Genomic DNA, 13,376 nt, shown 5'->3' with positions numbered 1-13,376 from the left:
TAAATATGGACAGAAAAGTGTAGCCCGTCCCATTTAGAATTGGGCCATGGGCTAGCCCGACAGCCCGTTCAAAAATTAATTTATAAAAATAAAAATATTATATTTAAAAAATGTAAAAATTATTTATATTTACAAATTTAAAGCAATAAAATATAATTTAACTATAACTTTATAATCTTAAAACACACAAATTTTAACAACTTAAAGTTAAAAACTTCAATCATAAACCATAATTCACAAACTAAAACAAAGTAATAATTCACAACAATTTTGAAGTCTTACTCAAAATAAACAGTTTATGAATCAAAGTTAAAATCATTAAACATAATTCACAAAGTAAAATAAAGTCTCAAATTATAACAACTTGAAAGTTTTAATCATCATCTTCTAAATTAAGAACATTTGAATTTGATGCTGCATTGGAAGAAAACACTTGCACATTTTGATTGTCATCCTCATCACTAACATCATCATCATTTATATCCATGACTGCATATCACAATTAAAAAGATAATTACTAACATTAAATTTAAAATAAAAAAGTTAATACTTCAAATTGGTACAATAGTAACATGTAAACAAAATAAATTACCATCACTACCAAATTCATGCAACCAATTACGAGTACGCATCAAAGCTTCCACATGTGTTGACAAGAGACGATTCCTATACTTGTTAAGGACATGTGAGCCAATACTAAATGCAGATTCAGATGCAACAGTAATAATAGGAATACTTAGCATGTCACGTGCCAGTATTGATAGTTTAGAAAATTGACTTCTATTATTCTTCTACCATTGTATAACATCTAAATCATCATGATAATTAATATCAATAGTGGACTCCTCCAAATAAAGATCAAGTTGATATTTTCCAACCTTAGAAGCTTGTTGTGACTTGTGAAATTTGAAGTCCTTGACATAGTCAACATGTAAAAAGTGAGTAGATAATGTGAGATAAAGATTTTTAGAAATATAATAAAATATCATACAATTATTAACTAATAAATTTTAAACTTACATAAAAGACAAGAGATGTGTTCGTCTTTGATTCCTTAGGCAATCTTGAAGTAGAAATTGAGGAATGAATATCACTGTGCATACTAGAAGTTGTGCTACAATAATGTTCAAATAGTTTATACAATTTTTCTTTAACTTGTTGCACCTTTGTTTCACAACTAGAAGCATCAACTTTTGAATAACAATAATACGATAATTCAAGCTTCATCCTCGGGTCAAGAATTGCTCCTAATGCAAGCACAATACTATATTCATCCCAATATTTTTTAAACTTTATAATCATTTTTTCACCCATGCTCTTCACAACTTCATCTTCATCATTTAAACTTTCAGCAAGTACACACTAGATCTTTCAAATTTGCATAAAATACAAGTTAGAAGTAGGATATGATGTGCCAGAAATAAAGGTAGTAGTAACATAAAAAGGCAATAAGAATCCACAAATATTTTTTGCTCTTTGCCACTCTTCTTCTAACGGACAAAATCTATAATTTTCATCATTCAAATGAAAATTTAAAATACACATCGATACTGAAGAGCACTCTGAAGCATCAAATAAGTTGAGTTCGATCTTGTAGGAACATCTAAAGACAATGCTTTTGAACTATCTACACCTTCAACTCGATCAATGCAATCCTTAAATTTTCTCATTCTACTCTTTGAACCCTTCACATATTTTATACTTTCTCTAATCTTGTGTAAGGCATCATTGGCAACCTTCAATCCTTCTTGAACAATTAAATTTAAAATGTGTGCAGAACATCTCACATGAAAGAACTCTCCATCATATAACAACTTTTGTAAGGTTAATTGACTTTTCAAATGTTGTTGCATAACATCATTAGCAGATGAATTATCCAAAGTAAGACAAAATATTTTCTTGTCAATTCTCCAATCTATTAAAAATTCATGTATGATTTTAGACAACCCAAATCCAGTGTGAGGAGGAGGCATATGACAAAAATTCAGAATTTTACTCTTTAATTTCCAATTTGAGTCAACAAAATGAATAATCAAACATATATAACCCTCAGTAGTACAAGCAGTCCATAAATCAGAAGTTAAAGATATTCTTGAAGGAATGATAGACATCTCTTGTTTAAGTTTCTCCTTATCTCTCATGTACACTTTCAATACATCAGATTTAATAGTATTCCGAGAAATGAGATTTAAATCTGGATTCACATATTGCAACCAAGTCATAATCTTCCTAAGTTCAACAAAATTAAAAGGCAAACCTTGCTTAATGATTGCAGCTGCTAACATATCACGCAATATCATTTTATCCACCTTCTGAGATTTTAGTTTTCCTTGTACATTTACTATCATTTGACCAACATCTTCAAATTTAATCTCTTTACACATTGTAACATGGCTATTTAAATGTGATGTCCCATACTTTTTACCTCCACATTTATACTCAATTCCGCAACTATTACATTTTACCTTTTCAATTCCATCATCACCTAATCCTATTTTGGTGAAAAATTTTCAACAATCAGATGTGGTTGCTTTAACTCTTTTCTTAGCATTAACAGATTCAGATACATTATACTCCACATTATTATCACTAGAAGTAAGATTATTAGAGTCTTCCATGTCCATTTCACAAAAATGAAAACTGGAAAGAAAAAAAATATTACAAATTAGAAACAACACAATTACAAAAAAAAATATAAAATAAAATACATAATACAATTATAATTATTGTGAGTATATGATATAATATGCATGAAACTTTTGAATCTTTTGCTTATAAGATCAACTTCTAAATTTTTCCACTCCGAGAAACAATAGGAAATTAGTGAAAATTTTGCAAGTTAATGGTGAAAATGTTTGCTATGAATTTTCTATTTTCATGGTACCTTAACATTCTAATTTATTTCTTAATAAAATAAAAAATTTGCAAGTTAACAGTGCATGTCATTCATTACTTGAAGATGAGTATAACATTAGCAATATATTAACATTATTTAATAAAAGATCAAACCAAAAGCTATCATGATTCAAGGAATTAATAATGTGAATCAGAGCGTAAAAAGCCAAAAACTATACATTAGATTAACAAAAAGTTATTAGCAATCAAGAATGAAGTATCAACAAAAAGGTTGCTTATTTTTATTATACTACTGGAATAGAGGAAGTTTAAGAAACTTGATATGTACATGATATGATCGAATAAACAACAATTATTAACACTTTCGTTTTGCATCATCACTCATAGCCCACAATTTCCCCACTCAATTTGAATCTACAGCTGTGATATTTAGGAATTAACAAAATCAATTCTTGCATTTTCTAATGAAAAGCACACGTTCCAATAAAAATGTGTGATTTAAATTAATTTATATGTGTATATCAATTACATTCAATGCTTCAATCAATTTTATTAAGATCGAGGCTACTAAACTTTGAACCAAACGAACACTAAGAAACTTGGATATTTTTTTAAACCCAGGGTCCGAGACAAATATAAAAGGAAAGGAGCAAGGAAAACAAGCAGATTACAAAGAAGAATAGATATGGAAGGGTCTGAGAAAGAGACAACTATAATGAGAAAATCACCTTTTCATTGGCTGAAACAGGCCTTCACCAAAGGATTGGAGTAATGAGAAGGCGAGCTATCGATTATGAGCTCCTCCCTTCTAGTTACCGCTTTGTCCCCTCTGCCGAGAATTACTACCTTCGCCACCGGTTTGTTACCCTTTCACTTGCACAAGAAAGGTTGTTAGGTCAAGCGGATTCCTAGTTTGCAGTGGGTGTGGGTGATTGCATTTGCGGGTTGCGGCTGGTAGCAGTAGGGGACAGAACGTGAGGGATAGAAAATGAAAGTTAGGGTTTCTTTAGTTTATTCTAAATATGGGTCAAGCTCAAGTCTGGTCTAACATAATTTTTTTTTTAAATAGTTATCCGAGGGGCCAACCTGCCTTGAACCCGTCCAGACCCTTTTTCAAATGGGTTATGTGGGACGGGTTATACGAGTTATTGGATTAAAGGTCTGTAACCCGACCCGCTTAATTTGGTGGGTTATATGGACCGGCCCGACGGGACAGGTCCAAATTCACATCCCTACATGGACCTAAGTTTGGACCATGTCCTCCACTTCCTCAGGTGCAAGAGAAGGGGCATATCCGATGACAGATGCATGGGACATGGAGTCTGCAAAGCGATCCCCATGCCATAAATGCGGCCTTTATATAGGTCACCCACCATTTCTGACCACATAACATCCTCGACACTGGATCCTAAGAAGATGTCTCCTCAAATTTGATGTCTCCTTTGATATGTGGCCTGGCATATGGATCCTTTCACTTGAGCTCTATTTGTCACAATCTTTTTAAACTCTCCAATTTCTCGTTCAAACGGATACATCTATCTGTATTGTACTGGTTCACATACACGTGCTTCATACGTTAAGTGTATAGGCAAGTACTCCATGGAGTCAAAAAGACTAAGGGGAAGTATTCTTTTTAATTCACACAAAATCATAGGGATATTTTCTCCATCACTAATAGGAACCTAGTGGACTTTCCTACTTCCATTATTTTTGGCAAAGGGAAAACTCTATCTCATAGTTAATGACCATTTAAATGGACAAGAGGGTCCTCATTCTTAACCATTACTTTCCTAAATTTGTAGGTTTGACACTTATAAGGATGTTCTATATCTAAAAATCTCGTATGAAATTTAAACCATGAATTTTTTCCTTCGTATTTCAAAGTAAATGTCTTTGTATCCTCCATACAAATTGAGAATGCTAATTTCCCTTAAGTCATTCATCCAGACAACATTTCATAAGCAGGAAAATCATTTATTGTCCACATCAGTGATGCCTTCATATTAAAGTTTTGCTTTCTTGATAGGTCATAAGTTATTATACCCTCACACCACAACTCTTTCAACTCATCAATCAAAGGTTAAAGGTTATCAATTTTAGCCTTTGAAATTTTTAGACTAGGAATTATACAAGTCAAAAACAAATATGAATTTTACATGCTTATTTCAGAGGAAGATTAAAAGGTGTAACCATAATAGGCCAACAAGAATATGATGTATTAAACTGATTGTTTAGAGTGAACCAATCAGCACACAATCCTAACCTTACATTCCTAGGATCCAATGCCAACTCAAGATACACTTCATCAAAATGTTGTCAAGCCTCACCATGAGATGAATGAGTCATTATCTCATCACTCCTCTTATTTCAGGATGTCACGTTATGTAAGGAGCTGAGCTCATAGACTCATACAGCCTTTTTGACCTAAGGATTAAAGGCAAATAATACATTCTAGTTTGCGGTACATTTTCATGTTTACCACTTCTACCACCTCTTGTTGGTTTAAATCTAAGCTTTCCACAAAATTTGCAATTGGTCAAAACAACATCATTTTTGTAATAGAGCAGACAACCTTTCAAACAACAATCAATTTTGACTTTTCTTAATCCAAGTTTAGAAACTAATTTTTTACTTGGTAAAAGTCTTTTGGGATTAAGTCAAGTTGGGGACTAAGTTCACTAATTAATGTAGCTCATTGATCAAATGAACTCTGACTTTGATTGCCTTCTAACTTTATGCTTTACATTCTTATTGCTAAAGATAACTCTGAATGCACACACCCATCAAAGGCTTATTTACTATCTCTAAAAGATTATAAACCTTGCAGCCTCTCCATTAGATTTTTGTTTAGCTTCAAAATCATGAAAAATTCTAAATTTGGGACCAACAACATTATAAATCATTTCTTGATAACAATTATTGCTTTCTTTCCAACTCACATTACTTACATCTTCACTTGATTGCAATATATTTGAACTATTTACTTGATTTTTCACATTAACTACTTCCCCATGCTCACTCCATATTCAATAATCATGTTTAAATCCAAATTTATACATATTGTATCTAATTGAATCAATATAAAAAAACTTTCTACACTTGTACTTAGAACATGGATACCTAACTTTTTGGTCAATGATGAATTACTATAAATTACAACAAACACATATGAATTTCTCAACACTCTCAAAGAATTCAAGTTTTATTCCTCCTGACTTAGGTGCAACCTATCATACATCCACGGACAATTTCTAAGAAACATCTAGATCAAAAACTATATAAACCTAATACAAATACATAATATTGTATCAACCTTTTATTTTACATTACACAAATTTATAATGTAAATTTTGACAGAATTTTCTCTAATATATGAACATTTTCTTATATATGTTAACAACTAATACAAAAATCTAAATTTTCTTCACACATAATCTATATATTATATAACAATCTATTAATCAATATATAAAAAATATACACATCATAATCTTAAATCGTTCTAGAGCACATTCCCTTGTAACTCCACAACATGCATATTCTACAATCTCTGCAAGTACAAACAATCTCACAACACACAATAATCAAGTTCAGGCAAGGACCTTTATGCCCATCCCGTAGTCATACAATCTCCAGTCTTACAACTCTATCTTAGAAATTTTAAGTCTCTATTATACATCAAAAATTGAAAAACTAACTCGATTAAAAATTAGAATATTGTACCAGGAACATAATGATGCAAATTATTTTTCAAATGAATGCTCCAACCACTCGCAAAGACCAAAAAATTAATGATGCTAGAGAGAGACAAAGACAGGGAGATGAAGGAGAGAATAAATAATGGAAAGTGAAGAAGAACAAGGAGGTGGCACGGTTTTGATCAGTTTCGCACATTAAAGACAACAAAATATGTCTATAAATAGTTTAATGAAATAATATGTTTTACAAATTCAATTACAGATGAATAAATCCATATCTAAATTTGCCAAAGACGATTATAGACAAAAAAATTCGTCTGTAAATAAGTAGATGAAAAGTCGGTAAAAATGACCATATTTACAAATAGATTTTTCTTGTCTATAACTCTCATTTCAAAATTTCTGCTAGTTTTCAAATTACAGACAAAATTTTCTGTTTGTAATTCTGTCTATGATTTTTCACGCAAAATGACAAACTGTAATATAGACAGATTTACAAACGTATATTATAAATTTTTTTGAATATTTATCTATAAATCCGTTTGTAATATCAATATATATAAAGCTTGTTTCTAGTAGTAATTTATGTTTATTTATACGGCTTTTTTTATTTAAATAATACATTTTTAAAAATATTTTCTCAAAATAAGATTTTTTAAAAAACTAATGCCCTATCTAGTGCTATTTTTTGCCATGTCAACAGTAGTATTACCCATGCATGAATGATAGTAAGTTTTTATTATTATTTTAATAATCTATCATTCCAAGACAATCGATACTACTCTAGAGACTGATACATGTCGTGTATATCGGACAAAATAAAGCGATAGTAAATTTTTATTATTATTTTAATAAATTATCGCATGAGAATGGTCGATACTCCGTGCACATCCAATGACTAATATAAATGGCAACACATATTTGCTTGGGCAACAACTGGCATTTTGAGCTCTTTGACTTTTAATATCAGATCCTCAATATTGCAGAAGTAGAGGTTGCTTTTTCTGGACAAACACATAAGAACTCACACTTTACTATCCATGTTTATATTGCTTTTTCAAATCTAAGACAACATAATTTTTGCTTGCTTTTATTTTCTAATCTAAACACATAAGGTTGGGTAGGTTGTATGCTGTATTTGATCGCATTTTATTTTCTTTTAAAAGAGATGGGAAGCCTTATTGGAAGCAATGACTTTAACAAGTAAAAGTGAGTACGATAGTCGTTGGATGTGCACATAGTATCAGTCATTCTTATGCGAAACTTATTAAAATAATAATAAAAATTTATTATCTTCCATCTCATCCAATACACATGACACATGTCAATTTTTGGGGTAATATTGACCTTTTTAAGACGATACTCTATTAAAATAATACTACCTCCGGTCCTTTTTATAAGAAACAAAAGATTAAATTTCCAAAACTAAGAAAAGCAATTAAGTCACTTATGTTTTTCATAAATATAAACTTTATTCTAAAAATATCCATGATATTAAATGTTGTAGTAGTAATTTGTATAATTAATGATATTAATAAAAGAAGGATATAAAAGAAATTTAACAATTAATACTTTTTGAATCTATCATTTGTTTCTTATAATAAGGACTAAAAAAATGTTTTATTTTATTTCTTATAAAAAGGACTAGAGGAAATAATAAAAACTTACTATCATTCATGCATAGACAATACTACCACTGACATAGAAAAAAAAATACTAGATAAAAAATTAATTTTCAAAAATGTATTATTCAAATAAAAAACCTACTTATAATATAATTTAATTATTTACTATTTTATTTATTTAAAAAATTATATATTTTATTTTATTATTAATTTAAATAGCAAAACTTTTTCATTAATTGGTAAATTCTCACAATTTACCGTTATTTTTTTTAATTTTTTGTCATAAATACTCAAAATACTTTTTAATAAAAATTTACATATAAATAATTAATATAAATTTATTATGATTATAATTTTTAAGAATTTATCATCAATAATTTATCTATAAAATATATGATTAAAATTGTATATAATTATTTTCTTCTGCACTATATAAATATGAATAAATTAAAATAAATTTTTTTTATTATATGTATTTTTAATTTAATAAATTTAAAAGAGTTAATAATTTTATTATAATAATTAACATTTATTATATCAATAGGATTTAATTTTGAAGATAATGTGTAAAAAACTTAAAAATAAGATTTTCAAGTTAAAAATGTAAAATTTATATAAAATTTAAATACGAAATACTAAGTATTAAATGTGAGAAAAATTTCGTATCAAAATTTAAAAAAAAACTTAATTAAAAATATTTTTACTTAATATAACTTTACATCTCAACCTCTCTACATAATTTCTAAATACGAATTCTTAAATAATAAATGTTATATTAAATAAAATTAAATAAATAGATGAAAATTTAAATTAAAAATTAATTTAATACAATTTTAAAAATAATTGTTTAATATAAAAAACTATATAAAATGATGATTATAAATACTCTTATTTAAAAATTAATATTCATAATATAGATATATAAATTAATTTTATATTAAATTAAAAGGTAAATATTTTTAAAAAACACCTAGAATGAAAATTATGACTAACTCCTACAAATAATCTCATTTAAAAATTAATATAGTAAATTATACATATTGATGTTTTTTCTTTTTCTTTTTCAATTTATTTCGCTCCTCTCATACCTTTAGTTCAAATCGCGTCTCACTTGTATAAAAAATAAAAGAACTGAAAACAAAAAATTGTTTGTGGTAAAAGGGTCAAATAATTGACATAGATAGATTTGATCTCTCAAATGCCAATATAAGAATCTGAATTTATTTAAATGCTTGTGAAAGAGAATTGGAATCTATCATGTTCTTGTGTTGTTCTTGTAATGGAGATTGGAGAATGCAGTAGATTCCAATTCTCAGATGGAATTTCATCTTCAGCATATTATAATAGTAATTTAATTTCTTCTTAGCATTATTCTTTGCTTCCTGGGAATTTTCATGCATGTTGCTTCACTTGACAATTCCTCTACAAGTTACTATTTCTATTTCAACCTTTTCTATTACTACCCCCATCATCCTTACACTTCTCAATTAATCAATATTTTTACATGTTTCTCCAAAATTTATTTATATTTATTACTTGGCAAGTCTATATTTTTTTATTTACATTTAATAAGTTTATATTCAAAACATGAATTAAAAATATTTTATTAATCTATAGATCTTGTTAACTAATAAATGAGTAAATATCAACCAAATTTATTAGCGTTAAAATGGTATAATAATGTGAATAATAGAGTTTTGTTTTTATTTTACGAAGAGAAAGAAATTTTCTCATGCAAAAACGATAGTGTACTCATCAAGTATTGGAATTCAAGATATAACAAATATAAAACATCTTCTCTCTTAAAATACTTGGACTTTGTCTATAATATAATGTTTTTATCAATAATACTATATCATCAATATCTTTAACTATTAATGCAACAACCTCGTAAGCACTAGGAAGATCAAGTACTGTATACTCATCAAGCATTTTCTATAAAGATAAACCTATATCAACATGTAACAAAGATGCATTTTGTTGCACCCTATTCATAAGACAAATAATTACTTAGCAAATTACATCTACACAGAGAACTTTTAAGATTAAGAAACAATAGGTAGATATATAAAACTATACTTGACAATATTTACCTTATTCTCGATTTCATGTGTTATATATATATATATATATAAGTAAATTTCAGTTTGGTGATTCTTTATTGGTACGAGATTTTTAATATATTGAAAATTAATAAACAATCATTTAGTCAGATTTATTTATAAGATTTAATCTATTTTTTTATTAGAATAGTTATTTAATCTTTTAAATTTGTTAAGTTTCTTTTGATTTTATAGTAGGAAGTAGTAATAACACAACCTTGTTAAAGAATGTCAAATTATATATAAAAAGAAAAGTTGTTGAAAAAAGCAAATAATAAGTAAATTTGAATATAGATTTTAAATTGTAAATTTAGATATGAAAAAAGCAAATTATATATATTTTTATGAATAAATCATGTGTTTTGGTGGTCAAGTTATATCTTTTTTATTCTACATTCTATATAAAGGGTCTTACATACTTGAGACTTGACCGATCCCTCTCTTCATCTTCTTCTCTCATTTTCTATCACAAAATTATACTTTGGTTAGAGTAGATTAGTCACAAGAATTTTTCTTTCTTTATTATTTGTTATTATGGATGCTTTGTGTTTAATTATCTTTGTTTGCATCTTTATGACTATGTATAATTAAATCTCTCTTGCCATGTGGCTAAAGTGAATTCTTGTGAAGTAATTCCTTTTGAACCCTATTTTGATTTTATGATAGTGATGTTATTTGTCAATTATATTTTCCTTTTTAATGTTACTATTATTCTTGAATTGGTTACTTAAGGATAAATTCTAGTTAATCAATTGATGGACAATCGTACCATTAATAGGTTAATGAAATAAAGAGGTAATTTGGGTTTAGGGGTTAAATGAATCAATCTATCACCTAAACTTCTAATTAGTTAATTGAGTTTAACAAATCTAATGTTTCTTAATGTTCTTATTTATTTTATTGCTTTCTATGAGCATTAAGGTAACATATGGATAAGAAGACTTTCATAATTGCATGATCCTGAGAAAACCTTTCTTAGCCACAACCAAGACACTCATTAGTGTGTAACAGGAAAAGCTGACTATGAGACTAAATGATGAAAAAGTTGTGTTTAAAATGTTTGATTTCTAGAAATACCAATATACTCATGATAATTATTTTTTTCTATTTCTACTTTAGATACTCTATGTACTCTTGATTCTTCTTCTGCACATAATCTATGTACATAAGATAAATTAAAAAGGTTATTAGAGCTTGGGAACAACCGCATAAATCACCAAGAGAGTGTAGAAAAAAAAAAGGCTCATGATCTTATTTATTAAACCGAGTAAGTGGACTTGGAAGGACATAAGCAAGCTGAAATATAAGAGGAGCTCAACAAGACAAAAGTTGAATAATCAAACAAACACTTTCTCAAACTGGATCTTTAATATTTCTCTTCCAAAATTAAGAAAGTTATAGTCAATGTAGCTTGGATCTTATCAAACTAAGTTTTTTTTTATTATCCTACTTAACTTAGAGAATGATAAGTTAGGCTCGTGATGTTAAACAAACGTTTATAGAAGTTAATATGAATTTTGATTTTTTTTCTCTTTCTGTTATTTTAATTACATTTTTATATTAGGACTCCATTTTTTTAAAAATTATCATTGTTTGCATTTATTTTATTTTAATGATGATATACTCATAAATTTGATTGACTTATGATTATTCATTATGCTTTATAATTGATTTATTTTTAATTTATGTGAGTTTTTAATTTTTGTATTGTTTAGTTTTTTTTTTATAGTGATATACCTTTATCACATTTTTTTTCAAAGCTATTTTGAAAAATAAATAATATCTATTTTTTTATTTTATTTTTAAAGAATTTTTAAAAAAAAATTTATACATCCACAGAAATCATGATTTTTCATAGAAATTATTGACATAATTTATTTATAAGATGTAAAGAAAAATAACAATATTAGTAATAATAACAATGATGATAAAATATAATGATAACAAAAATAAGGTATATAAATGAATAAATATGCGTAATATCTTAATTATTTACATATATTTTTTCTTGTGTATTATTATTACTATCATTAAAAAATTGAAGAGAAAGGAAAAAGAAAATTTAAACAGAAAACCCAAAAGATATAAAATAAAAAAATTTCTTTCAAATTCCTTTTTTTTTAATTTTGAATTGACATTAGATTCAAATTTTTAAAAACTTAATTATCATTTATTATTATAAAAAAATAAAAAAATAGCATAAATCAATTTTAAAATACACATCTACAAACAAATAAAAAAGACAACAATGAGAGAACACACAACGATGTATAAAAAAAATTGGAATAAATTTTGAGAGATTAATAGGTCAATAATAACAAAAGAATTTTATTTTTGTTTCTTAAAAGAATTTCAATTTTTTATTTTTAAAATAGAAAAACTCATGCTAGTTTTTATTTGTGTCTAGGAAAAGAACTAAAAAAAAGAGTTAGAGTAAATGTCAAAACAAATAATAAGGTAAGAATGAGAGTGAGAAAAATATAAAAAGTACAACATAAGAAAAATTACACTTTTAAAAAAATTGCTTAATATGTATGTAAAAAATTTCTAGTAGTAAACTCACCTATCACATCTAAATGCGCAACTCAGGTCAGATCTAAATTAAATCGGATAAAAAAAAGTTACTTGATTTGTTTTATGATTTAAAGTTTATTATTGTACTTAAAAAAAAAAGAAACAATAAATAATAAAAATAAAATGTGTGAAAAAAATTGTCAATATACAGTACAAATAAAAGATAGAAATATTGTTACTTGATATATTTTTGTTAGATACTATTGCTTGCTCTTTAACTTTTGTTTTTGTTTTATTCACTATGTTATTTTTTCTTTTTCAATCTCTTTAATATTGTTTTTCTTTAAAAATGTGTAATATAAGAATAATGAATTTCTCTCAATTTTTTTAAATTTCTTCTTTCCTTTTTATTTTTTTTCTTTTTTTTCTTGAGAACACCTCCTCTTATTTATATATTCTCTTAATTATTAATTAATTTAATTATTTATTTTTAAAATCTCTATTATCTCTTCTATCATATATTTTTTAATAACTATCCTAATATTTTATCCACCATCTTATCCACTCACTTAACCGTCTAA

Source organism: Abrus precatorius, unplaced genomic scaffold (genome assembly GCF_003935025.1).
Source record: "Abrus precatorius isolate BTA unplaced genomic scaffold, Abrus_2018 Scaffold3, whole genome shotgun sequence".
Taxonomy (NCBI): Eukaryota; Viridiplantae; Streptophyta; class Magnoliopsida; order Fabales; family Fabaceae; genus Abrus; species Abrus precatorius.
Note: the sequence above shows the minus strand (reverse complement) of the source record.